The sequence below is a fragment of the Megalobrama amblycephala genome, linkage group LG11, assembly GCF_018812025.1.
Source record: "Megalobrama amblycephala isolate DHTTF-2021 linkage group LG11, ASM1881202v1, whole genome shotgun sequence".
Classification (NCBI taxonomy): domain Eukaryota; kingdom Metazoa; phylum Chordata; class Actinopteri; order Cypriniformes; family Xenocyprididae; genus Megalobrama; species Megalobrama amblycephala.
Window position 1 is genome coordinate 2,906,819 of NC_063054.1, and position 12,504 is coordinate 2,919,322.

A 12,504-nucleotide genomic window follows, 5' to 3' on the forward strand; every position below is an offset into this window, starting at 1 on the left:
AGCATTATCCTGCTGAAAGAGGCCACAGCCACCAGGGAATACCATTTCCATGAAAGTGTGTACATGGTCTGCAACAATGCTTAGGTAGGTGGTACGTGTCAAAGTACACATGGATGGCAGGACCCAAGGTTTCCCAGCAGAACATTGCCCAAAGCATCACACTGCCTCTGCTGGCTTGCCTTCTTCCCATAGTGCATCCTGGTGCCATGTGTTCCCCAGGTAAGAGACGCACACGCTCCCGGCCATCCACGTGATGCAAAAGAAAACGTGATTCATCAGATCAGATCACCTTCTTCCATTGCTCTTTGGTCCAGTTCTGATGCTCACTGTTGGCTCTTTCGGCGGTGGACAGGGGTCAGCATGGTCACCCTGACTGGTCTGCAGCTATGCGGCTCCATACGCAACAAACTGTGATGAACTGTGTATTCTGACACCTTTCTATCAGAACCAGCATTAACTTCTTGAGCAATTTGAGCTACAGTAGCTCGTCTGTTGGATCGGACCACACGGGCCAGCCTTCGCTCCCCACCTGCATCAATGAGCCATGACCCTGTCGCCGGTTCACCACTGTTCCCTCCTTGGACTACTTTTGATAGATACTGACCACTTTTAAAATTTTGCTTAAGTGCACTTCTTCAGTGCACTTAAGTCACAAGAGTAAGCTGGTTTAAGATGCCTTTTTTGGCCATGTTCCTGACTCAAAATGTGTTTGCTTTGTGTGTTTCATCGCTTTGTTATATCCGTGACACAGTGGTGCTGAAATATAAAAGTGATTTAATTGGTGAGTTTGGTTTCAGTGCATCAACTGAATTGATATGGAAGGCATCCCAACTCTGCAATCTGCTCAGACATCTTGTTTTGAAATCTGTGAGATGAACACAAAGAGAGTGAGGCAGAGAGAGTGTTGATTGAGTGGATCAGATGAGCTGTGTTGTGGTAGTTATAGCTGGCTACTTCCAGCCAGGTGGTCTTCTGGTGGATATGACACCCCCTACAGAGTGCCAACCTACCTCTGTGTCTAAAAATAATGTAGCTGCAGATGAAATTCAGATCTGGACATCATGTTAAAAATAATCTGCAGCAGAGGTGAAGAGTTCAGAGTGCTCTTCAGACACTTTTAAAGGCTTAGTTCCTTCAAATATCTTCGGCTATTAGCAGAGGATGCACTAACGTGTTCTTAACCTAATTTTTTACTCATTAGACTTAAATATGTTCAATTACAAAAATATACTTTATGTATTTAATCTCACTTTATTAACCAATGTCTTTGCTGCTGACCTTTGATGATCCAATTCAATCGTACCAACAAGCAAAAATGACTTTAGATAAACATTACATTTGTTTTTTGTTTTTTGAAGTAAGATGCAGGGTCCCAATTCAGAGGCCGCATCCATCAAAGGACATGGACTTCAAAGGCCACGAAGGTCGGAACGAGGCATGCAATGAATTCTGGGGTTGGCAAGGCAGGGAAGGATCCATCTGTTTTATCTTTCATTGCACACGAAACAAAGGACGCATTTGGAAGAGCTAATGTTGAGCAATATGGCAAAAAGTAAAATCTCAATTTTTTTCAGAACGATTCACGATTTTGATTTGAATTTTTTAATGTTAACTTAAAAACACAACTTCAATATGATTCAAGTAACATCCTCTTTATTAACAATCTGGTTAAAAAAGGTCTATTCCAACTGCACCACCTGACTAATGGTATTAATGTAAAACATATGAATTATTTGTTAAATATCTTTGCAGAAAATATACATGAAATATGAAGGCGAATATAGTACAAACGTATCTTAAACATATCCTATTTACTCAGAAATAATATAAAATGCAAAATATTTCTTAGCCAAAAAGAAATAGCAATAAATAACACCAGTAATAGGCTATTATAAACAGCAAATCCTTTGTAAAAACAGAAAAAAACAGCAGCTTTCAGCCTATCACCATCATGCAAACATGAAATATCAGACATACAGTAGTATGTTCTTTCAGTTCTTTACAGGTTTTTGCATTCCATTGTGCGATTTTTGCTATTGTTTGTATGTTTGGCGGACGTGTTTGACTGTTGCACTCGTGTCTCGTGCCTTTTGCAGCGTCTCACCCATGAAACGGCATTCTAAAAACTTGGAGCTCAAGTTAAAAAAAGTTCAACTCACATCTAATAACTTTGCTTTATTACCATTCCACTGCCCACATCTCGTTTTTTTCAGTGCAATAATGCATTTCTGAGTGAATAGCCGCTTAAGACTAGCGATGTGTTCATAGAGCGTCACACGAGCGCGGTTAATCGGGCGTGCCATCATGTGGTCGGATCATTTTCTTGTCTTAACTGTTATCATTGCTGAAGTGTCAACATGTCTAATTGTAACGTTTGCTAACATTTTTATTCAAAAACACGATTTCTCGATTTAAAAATAATAAAATCTAGCAAAACAATAAATTCAAATTAAATTAAAAAAAATCGCTAAAATCGCCCAGCTTTAGGAGGAGCCTTCGAATTGGGACAGCCTTTGTCGCGCCACTGTGACACAGTCGGCCTTTGAATGTAACCTTCGAAGAATGCAGCCTCTGAATTGGGACGCAGCTAGAGTGTTGAACTTTTTTCCTGTGTCCTATTCTTCTGTATTCCAGAATATTCCAGCACAGTTGAAAGGTTTGTTTGAGCTGCGCCCTCTACTGTACAGGTGTGAATCTGCATTTCCTTCAGCCTTTGTTTTTGTTATTAAAAACCAAACAAGCAAACGTAATGCAAGAAAAAGAGTAACGCAAACATACCACATTACTTTCCTTAAAAAGTAATCACATCCAGAACAATAACTATAAAGATAACGATAAAGATAAAAATGATAAAAGCCAATCGCGCATTTAAAATGGTGAAGAATTGCGAAGAAGTTAATCGACGAGGTCCAGAAATATCCACCACTGTGTGACAAGTCAAACCCATTTTTCATAGAAACTTTAAAGAAAATGGATATATGGAAAACAATCGTCATTCCCTCTGAATAATTGGTGAGAAGTATTTACGATGAGATCATTATGCTAGGCTAGCAAGCAACATAAAATTACCTCAGGTTTCCAGCGCTAGTTCAACATTGTCTTGCTTCCATTGAAGTTGCTGTGAAAAAGACTAGGTGTTGTTTTTATTTCACTATATTGACTTCTTCAGCTAAATTCACTGTTAGATTAGATCGATTACACTAGCTATTCACTCAAAACATAGCATGCTGAGGACATCTGCTGGTTATGCTGTGTAAATGTTCAATGCATGTTGTACACACTTTGAAACCGCAGCGCACGAGCTTAGCATAAACAGACCGTTAACTTTCCTCAACACTGGTTACTATATTGATTGTTTGTTTATTACTAATTATTTATTTTCTCTCTTTCAGGAAGGTGGTATCTTCTTGCCAGGCTGTTGTTGTTATATAAAGAGGAGGAAGAAGGGGGAAAAAACTAATTGTAGAGTGGGAGAATGCAATTTAGTGAAATAACACCATCTCAGGCATTTAAATACCTAAACAGGCATTTAATTCTCTCAAACGGAACATTTTTATGTTTTGAAGGCCCATGTTATTTCCTTCTAATTAGTTTGCAATTCATCATCAGCCCACTGCCACTGGATCAAAGGCATTTTCTTCCATTTCCCTTAGGGCGAGAGTATTTCCTGCCAGCCTGAGCTGGTGTCTCTGGGATTCAAGTCTAATATCTCAACAATGGGTCATAATGCATTGCACCGTAACGCTCCAGCCAAGTGGCCATTACTATATGAAAGGGTAAAGTTGTGTGGCAGATTAGATGTTTGATGTTTCAGGCGTGTTCGCAGTGTTCGCGCCCCCCGCATGGCTGATTGTTCTGTCGCTGCTCTGGGACACTGGGAGTGAGTGAGTAAACATGCACGCTTGCACACATGCTGTTCTCACAGTGCTGCGTGTCCGTGAATAGAGCGTGATGTTCCACAAACACACAGTCTGATCCACTGTGAAGTGATACTAATGCAGACCAGTGTGGAAAAGTAACAAAATATACAGGATATAACAAAATGTTTTCTACTGCCACATATTCAGTGTGCAATTCTATTAAAATTCAAAACCCTGTCAATCTGTAGATGTTATAAGGAGACGGGCGGCTACCCCAGAACATTTGTTGAGTATTTTTAAAAGATAGGATATGATGAACAGATTTTTCCTCAGCAAGCCAATAATGTCCTGTGTGTACTGTAGTAAACTAAATAATTTCATGTTTTTTAGGTTAATGCTATTAAAAAGGTATTAAAGGTCCCGTTCTTCGTGATCCCATGTTTCAAACTTTAGTTAGTGTGTAATGTTGTTGTTAGAGTATAAATGAAATCTGTAAAATTTTAAAGCTCAAAGTTCAATGCCAAGCGAGGTATTTTATTTAACAGAAGTCACCTACATCGAACGGCCAGTTTGGACTACATCCCTCTACTTCCTTCTTTAATGACGTCACTAAAACAGTTTTTTGACTAACCTCCGCCCACAGGAATACACAAGAGTTGCGTTTGTAGAGTGTGTTTGTCGCCATGTCGTCGAAACGCTGTTATTTTCATCCCGCAGTCCAATCACCGGGTCTGATTCCGGCTCAAATTGATAGGGTAAAATTAAAGACATGTTTACAATAACACTGAGCGCGTGCATCTCCACGTTATGGTAAGAGGCGTGACTTTTCCGGGCAAGATGCGCTAAGCTGCTGTCGAATCACAACACAGGAACCGCTGGCACAATCAGAACTCGTTACGTATTTCTGAAGGAGGGACTTCATAGAACAAGGAAGTCATCAGCCCGTTTTTATGACAGTGGAAACAGCGGTATACAGATAAGTAAATTATGTGAAAAAAACTGTGTTTTTTTTACACGCGAAACATGAACACATGTTATATTGCACACTATAAACACAATCAAAGCTTCAAAAAACCACGAAAAACGGGACCTTTAATGTACATTTTTGTGCACTGAATTTCTCTCTAAATATAGGTTTTTACCTTAATGCTTTCATTTTTAATGCATACAGTTCCTCTTTTAAGAAGATAAACATTTGGGATGTGCTAAGTGCTTGACTCTTGCATTGTCAATAATAGATCTTGACCGAAAATGGATGCACCTCTTGATGAAAATAAATGTTGTGATGTTATTTCCATCAAGAGGTGCATCAGTTTTTGGTCAAGATCTTGTATTGACAATGCAAAAGGTGAACACTCTATAAAGTCTACTCCAGCACTTCCCAAAGACTTTCAATAAATTTAAAGGAGACATATCACGAAAATCTGACTTTTGTTTACATGTTTAAGTGCTATAATCGGGTCCCCGGTGCATCTGCCAACCCAGAAAATATGGAAAAAGGACAACCCAGTAACTTTGTTTTGGTAAGCCTTTCTCTGCAAGCATGTGAAAAAACGAGACGTTCAGATTTTGCTCCCCTAGTGACGTAGGAGGGGGATCTTATTATAATATTACTGCCCCTTAATGTCCACGTTTCCACGTTTCCGTCACCATTTTGTTTTCGCAAGTGAAACGGTGTGCCAGTTCTAAGGCCATGGCAAATGTTCAAGCAAAGCATGTTAACTGTTCTGTCAATGGCTGCTCAGACGAGCACTGAACACTATTTAGAGTCTCATTAGCTTGGATAGCCTGCAAGTTGACCCTGGCGAGCTCGATTGCTAAAAAAAGGAGCGTTTCTGTGCGAGCAATATTTTGGGGAAAATATTAGACCATTCACAGCATTTGATAGCGGTCATTAATGTTAGCCTGGTGTATATGGCTCTGTTTGACAAACAGGTACACTATATATAGTGGCTGCCCATACGGGTTTTGCACAAAAGATTAACATGATGGCACATGCTAGTGGATGAGTTGAATCAACTCCACAGAAACGTCTAAAAGTTGTAACTTCTTCCTGAGTCTCTCCATCAGGTTTGAACAATGTAAGGCTGAACACCGTTACTGACGATCCTCATTTTGGCTGCGTGAGATTCTCCAGCTTTGTTGTTGTTGAGCTGTTAAAGCTCCGCCCTCTTCTGGAAAGGGGGCCGGGAGCAGCATCTCATTTGCATTTAAAGGGACACACACAAAACGGCGTGTTGTTGCTCACACCCAAATAGGAGCAAATTTGACAAGCGATAATAAATGATCTGTGGGGTATTTTGAGCTGAAACTTCACAGGCACATTCTGGAGACACCAGACTCTTATATTACATCTTGTGAAAGGAGCATTATAGGCCTCCTTTAAGGTCTGGACTCAGAGGTGCCAATTCATGTGTGAAAATGATTCTTCATGCTCCCTGCCAACCGTTCTTTCACAATTTGAGCCTGATGAATCTTGACATTGTCATCCTAGAATATGGCCATGATGTGTCTTCCTACATAGTTGTTTAAGAAATGAAAAGCTACACACTCCATGAAGCAGGGTTAAAAGAACTGTTTCCAAACATACAACATGCTAGAAACATAATAATCACAGCAATGATGATCCGACTTTTTTTTTTTGGGCCGGGCATCGTATAATATACATATAATATACAATATTCTAAATTTATAAAGGGGAGTATGGCACCAGTTTTGTTTTTCCGACATACTTTTCCAAGGCAAAAATGTTTCCACCAGGCCATTAAGTCCTGATTAATTGTTCCTTTCTGATTTATTTATCTACTATGCATAAATCCCAGAATCTACAGTGGCAGATGAAGGCAAATCTGACCATCAGAAAATAAATATTTCCACACCAAGGCTCTGTTGTGTCTTTTCCTCCACTTTCTGGAGCTCTGAATTACATCATTATTTAAGAATTGAAAGCCGTTCATTCATGTGCATAATAACACAGTACTAATAGGAGGATTTTCGCATGCATAGAAAAAACAAACATACACACATCTCCCGTCTTCCTTACCCCTCCAGAGTCATTGTAAATTCCAACAAAACAAAGAGAGAAATCTTTATGCATTAAATACTTTGTACAGTGCTTTAGCTTTTGGCTTTAGTTTAGATCAGTGGCACTGCTATTAGATTACCAGTGTGTATTAATGTGCGTTTGTTTTCTCGTGACTTGGATTGAGTCTGAATATTATCAGGGATGACTTTTAATGATGTTATAATCCATCTGCTATAATGTAAGAGAACATATGCTTGAACAGTTCAGAGAGGGAATGGGAGAATGAAATGTGGAACACTGACAGCACAGTGTGTTAATTGTTCATCATTACTGCAGTTACTGCAGGACAAACATGGATCCTGGCAGAACCTGTATGGAAATTCTGTTTACACTTGTGTGACACACAAATACACAACAAGGAATTGTTTCCGAGTCTCCTACTAATGAGCACTTCAAGTTCTGAGATTATGTAACACATTCGCACACTGCCCGTAATATACAGCAATAATATTCTATTATTTATTTAACAGATGTCCCAGTGAATGTTCACACATGCTCCTATCTAAAAAACAATGGGTTATTTTTGTAACCCAAATACTGGGTTCAGGGCATGTTGGGTCATTTTATTGGCTTATTTTAATATTCAAACGATGACCTCCCTCACATACTTACCCAGCGTGGGTCAATGTAACCCAATGTTGGGTAGTCTGTGCAAAACCGGTTAAAACTGGATTTGTCAACGGTCATTTTGTGTTCTGTTCTGAGAGAAAACTTCCCAAGGGGAAACTTCCTGAACTAAGATTTATATTACATTGTATTCCTATCAAATTATTACTGTATAAATAGGGAAACATCTGTAGTCTCGCTTTTTACCTTTTTTGTTTACATGTTTGTCGCAGTACACCAGGGGCATGTTCAAGCTCAAACCGGTGCGCAACGTTTTCGGGTTGAACGACATGTTTCCTGGAAATGGTGTGTAGGGCTGTCGCGGTTAAGGAATTTCCCTTGCGGTATTTTTGAGTGGCTCAATAGCGCGATATGCGGTATTACCGCCATTATATATATAGAGAGAGAGAGAGAGAAAGAGAGAGGTCATATTCAATAACGAAACTAAAGAGCATTGAAATAAAGAGAATGTCAAAATAAGGCTCTACAAAACAGAACATAAACCTGACAATAAGATGGTAGAGCTATTGTTGTATGTATAATAGTTAGTTTCGATCCTCGAATCTGACTAAACAAGACTTTCTGCTGATATTTCACGAGTATAAGCCAGTGGCGTAGCCAGAACTTTATTTTTGGAGGGGCCCATCTAAAACTAAGGGGGCCGCTATATTATATATAATAATTTCTAAAAGAAATGCAAAATCAATCGGTAGTTATTAATAGAATAACGAGACACAAACCTTTACATTCAATCGCGTTTGGTCCCATTTATTTTTGATCACAGTGCATACTACATATACAAACTTTTACTCTCAAAGTGCGCACATTTGTAGAAATACACGTTTACCTCAGATTTCATTAGATAGAATTTAAAGAACATGTACGCTGGGTTTCATAATTACCGAGGTCATAAAATGTAGTTTCCTAGGGGGGTACGGGGGCATGCTCCCCCGAGAAAATTTAGATTTCCCTGGTGTACATATGTGCATTTTTAAGACGTTAAGACCAACAAATTGGTTAACAATAGCTTTAAAACCACGTCAACAAATACATGCATGCATGCACAGTTTTGAGGCAGCTTCAATCGCATGTTTGGCAATTTCATTTTCAAACGACGGTCATTGCTCGTAGTTTCTATTGCGCTTTATTTGAGCTATAATAAAGTAATTATGCAGCGCGCGCCGGCGCATTTGCGCATGCAATTCTTGAGTGCGCGCCACGAGCACAGTATAATGACTGATTGGACTGTCGTGTTATTTTTTTGAGTTTTACCGTCAAAGCCTGACAACATTTCATCTGTTCACTGTTGTTCAACTGAAGCTCCCTCGTCATCACCTGCACCTTTTCCGCGCTCGTTTGACTGGCGCTGAGGCGAAGTCGGAATGCGTGTCTGAAAAGTGTCCCGTTTGTTGTATATAAACGCAGCGTTTTACTTGGCAATGTTTTAAAAAAACGATTTTTATTTTATTTTATATGCTCTGTTGGTGGTTTGTGGAGTAGCATCACTCGGGAGGGATATATTTTTTTATCCCCACCAGGGATAAAAATAATTCAGCAGAGGCAGGGATACATAGACCAGACCATAAACCATTTTGATTACACTCATGCTAATATTGTACTATTTGATGATCAGTAGTGGTTCGCTAAATATAATAATTCAATAAGCATTTAGGCTACAATAAGCACTTAACTTTTAATATATAACTTTAAAAATATATATTAAATAGATAATAAAAATATCTAGATAGCTGGCTGACTAAAGTAGGCTAAGTTTGAAAATGATATCATTTGTACATGGAGTTATTATATAAAAAGATACGTAATTTCTTTACAATTTATAGGTGTTGTTTTAACAGTCAGTTATGTAAGTTTGATGGTTAATAGCTTCTAGCAACATTAAATCCAGGAGAGAAGACAATTCTAAAGAAAAAGCATGTTTGATTTACATATAGGCCTAACAAAGTTTGAGCGCGCACAGCCGAGCACGCAATATCTGAGCGAGAGCAAATACGCCACGGAAACTGCCTCAAATGAACTATAATGACGAGAAGAAAGCTGTGTGCGCTGCAGTCAGAGGTTCTTGATTCTCTAACGATTTTTTATTGGTTAAAACGAATGTAGAGTTAGAAGCCCGAGCACCCACCGGATTTCACTGCATTGAGATGCGCGTCCTGGTAACGGGAAGCCTCGGGTGCCGCTTCACATTGTCACTCACCGCATAATAACGAACTCTCACGCGCAAAGATAATAACAGCAGAATACGCGCAACACGTGAAATAATCAAACCAATAAGTCTAAAAACAGCTGTTGCATTTTACCGCGCAGCATATGCATTAGTGTAACAAATCAACATAAAAAATGAAAAATCGCTCAGAAAGCCTAGGCCCCCTTAGGCCCCCCCGTGGCTACGCCACTGGTATAAGCAGAACTAACGTTACTCATCTCTGCGCGTTCTAGACGGGCTGTCAGTCAGTGCAGTTACATTGTTGTGACACAAGGTGGAGGCAAGGGACTGTCTTTGAGTCTTTAAACCGTTCATTCAACTGCACGTTCAAAAACGCAGATTCATTCAAAGAGAGATGAAATAAAACAAGCTGTTGAAATCATTTTAACGCCACTTTATAAGGCTCAGCTGACCAGTAATGCTTCGATGGTAAGGCAGAGATTTCGCTATCCTTGGACACGACAACTTTTTTTCACGAATATAACTTGTGTCTCGGCCTGAAGGACAGACGCAGGTAATCTCACGCGCTCAGTCGATCTCTCTCACATTCACTGTCTGTTTAGGCTTGTTTAGTGCAAATCTACGGAGCCTCTGTACAAATCACCATGGTACACATTATGCTATCATTATTACCTTATTTAATATTTAGTACACGTGTATGAAGTGTAAAACGAGAAGGACATAGCCTTTCAAAAAATAGAAAACATGCAAATATCGCGGTTGCTGCGGTTTTTGCAGTGTTCTGCGGTTGGCTCGTCAAAAGCGCGGTATTACGAAATTGCGGTTATCGCGACAGCCCTAATGGTGTGCAATGGGTTTGAGATACGTTTTCTCTTGTTTGGTGGGTGTGTCAAAAATGTCAGCACAATCAGCAGCAACATGTATATAAACCACGCAGGTTTAAAGAGTCAGCTCGCACAATGGGTCCAAGTAAAGTCGTTTACAAATATGTTCTCTTTTATTCTGGATGGCAAGGGCAGTGACTGTAACATCGAGTGTATTTTGCAGTATTAAATACGTATTTATACTGATTTCATCAGGTTCCGAAAATTCTTCAAAAAAAACACAATGAATGGCCTTCTCAGCTGCCATAGTTGCAACTCTTGCGTCATTAGAACAGGGTGTTCAGCGCACCACCGTTTCCATTTAAAAAATGTTTTGCAACGTTTTGTCAGGGCTGAACGCAGCCCGGATCTCAAAGTGAATGACGCGCCGGCGCCATCATACGGGGCGTCAGCGTTAATGCTTCTCGTTTACTTTGAATGAGTGACGTCATGCATTGCCGAACAGAATTGTGGGTTCCGTCGCGTCGCTTCACTCGCATTGCTCGCGACATAAGTTGAAGATTTCTCAACTTTTCAAGCGCCAATGCAGGCGTCAGCCAATCAGATCTCAGATGCTAGCCAATCGCGTTCATGCAACACCGCAAAGTAATGTGATTGTCGCTTCAGACACGCCCCGTGTGAATGCAGCGTTAACGTTTCACCTCCGTCAAACGAATGCATGACCAACACGACGCGACAACGCTGTCATATAAAACAAAGTTGCCATGCTGTAATAGTGACTACTATATGAGTGCTATTGATCTAGTGCGCTAGTGTCGCTATGAGTTTGCCGGGTTAAACTTAAATGTATGACAGACGAGATGGCACAAGGTAAAGCTGTTTTTGGTTGAACTTTTCAAATATGAATATATAAAATTGTTATTTAATGAACTGGAACAGAATCGACGCCCCCAGGGCATGGTTGCCACCTTGTGGATAAATTAATTACTGCAAAAAAATCAAATGCACATGTGCGACCTGCGCATACAAAAAGGCGGTGTGCGTACAGTACTCTTCTGATGACGAAATCCACATCATGGGCATTGTACGCTGACCCTTGCATATGCATAAAAAGTGAAGCATACTTTGGGCTTTACCCAGCGCTGAGTTGCCAAATAACCCAGAAATGATTGTTTTTAACACAGCATTTTTTAGAGTGTATAATCCTGCCAATCGCAAAAAAAAAAAAAAAAAAAGAATTCAACAGCTGCTTTCCACACTGATGACAATTGTTCTGGCAGCCCTCCAACACCCCAAATCCTTTAGCATTTTCTCCATCGGCTTTGACTCTCTTCAAAAGGATTTTCACAAACTATTTAAACAAATTCAGTCGACCTCAACCAGGAAATCTGTTGCATCCTGACAAACAGGCAGACATCAGGTTTTTTTTTTTTTTGCAAATGAACAACTATTCACACAAACAGCACTCCTTTAGTCACACGTTCAGTCAGTTCAAACCCTGATGAATATGCGATGAAACTGCTCATTTGATAAGATTTTAGCAGAAACACCCGGGTGGGAGGTATTCGTCACTTTACGCCCTGTCCAGACTGTGAGGTTACAGCACTGAGCTGTTGTGCTTTGAAATGGACTGTTGCTTTGTGTCTGAAGTGGTTACAACTCTACGATACAATCCTTGCATCATGAATGAGACTGGGTGTTGTGGATGACTCAGAGGCAAAATTGCACTGGACTGAGATGTTGCAGAATTTCTTGTTATGGGTGGGCCTCCAAAAACTCAGAAAACAGATGAATTTTATTGTAATACTTGACTCCATTCTTTTTAGGTGTGGCATGTTGTGACCTGCTGATAACTTCATCTGTGACTGTTGAAAAGGTGCTGAATAAGTTGTTTTTTAAAGGATTAGTTCACCCAAAAATTAAAATTATCCTATGATTTACTAA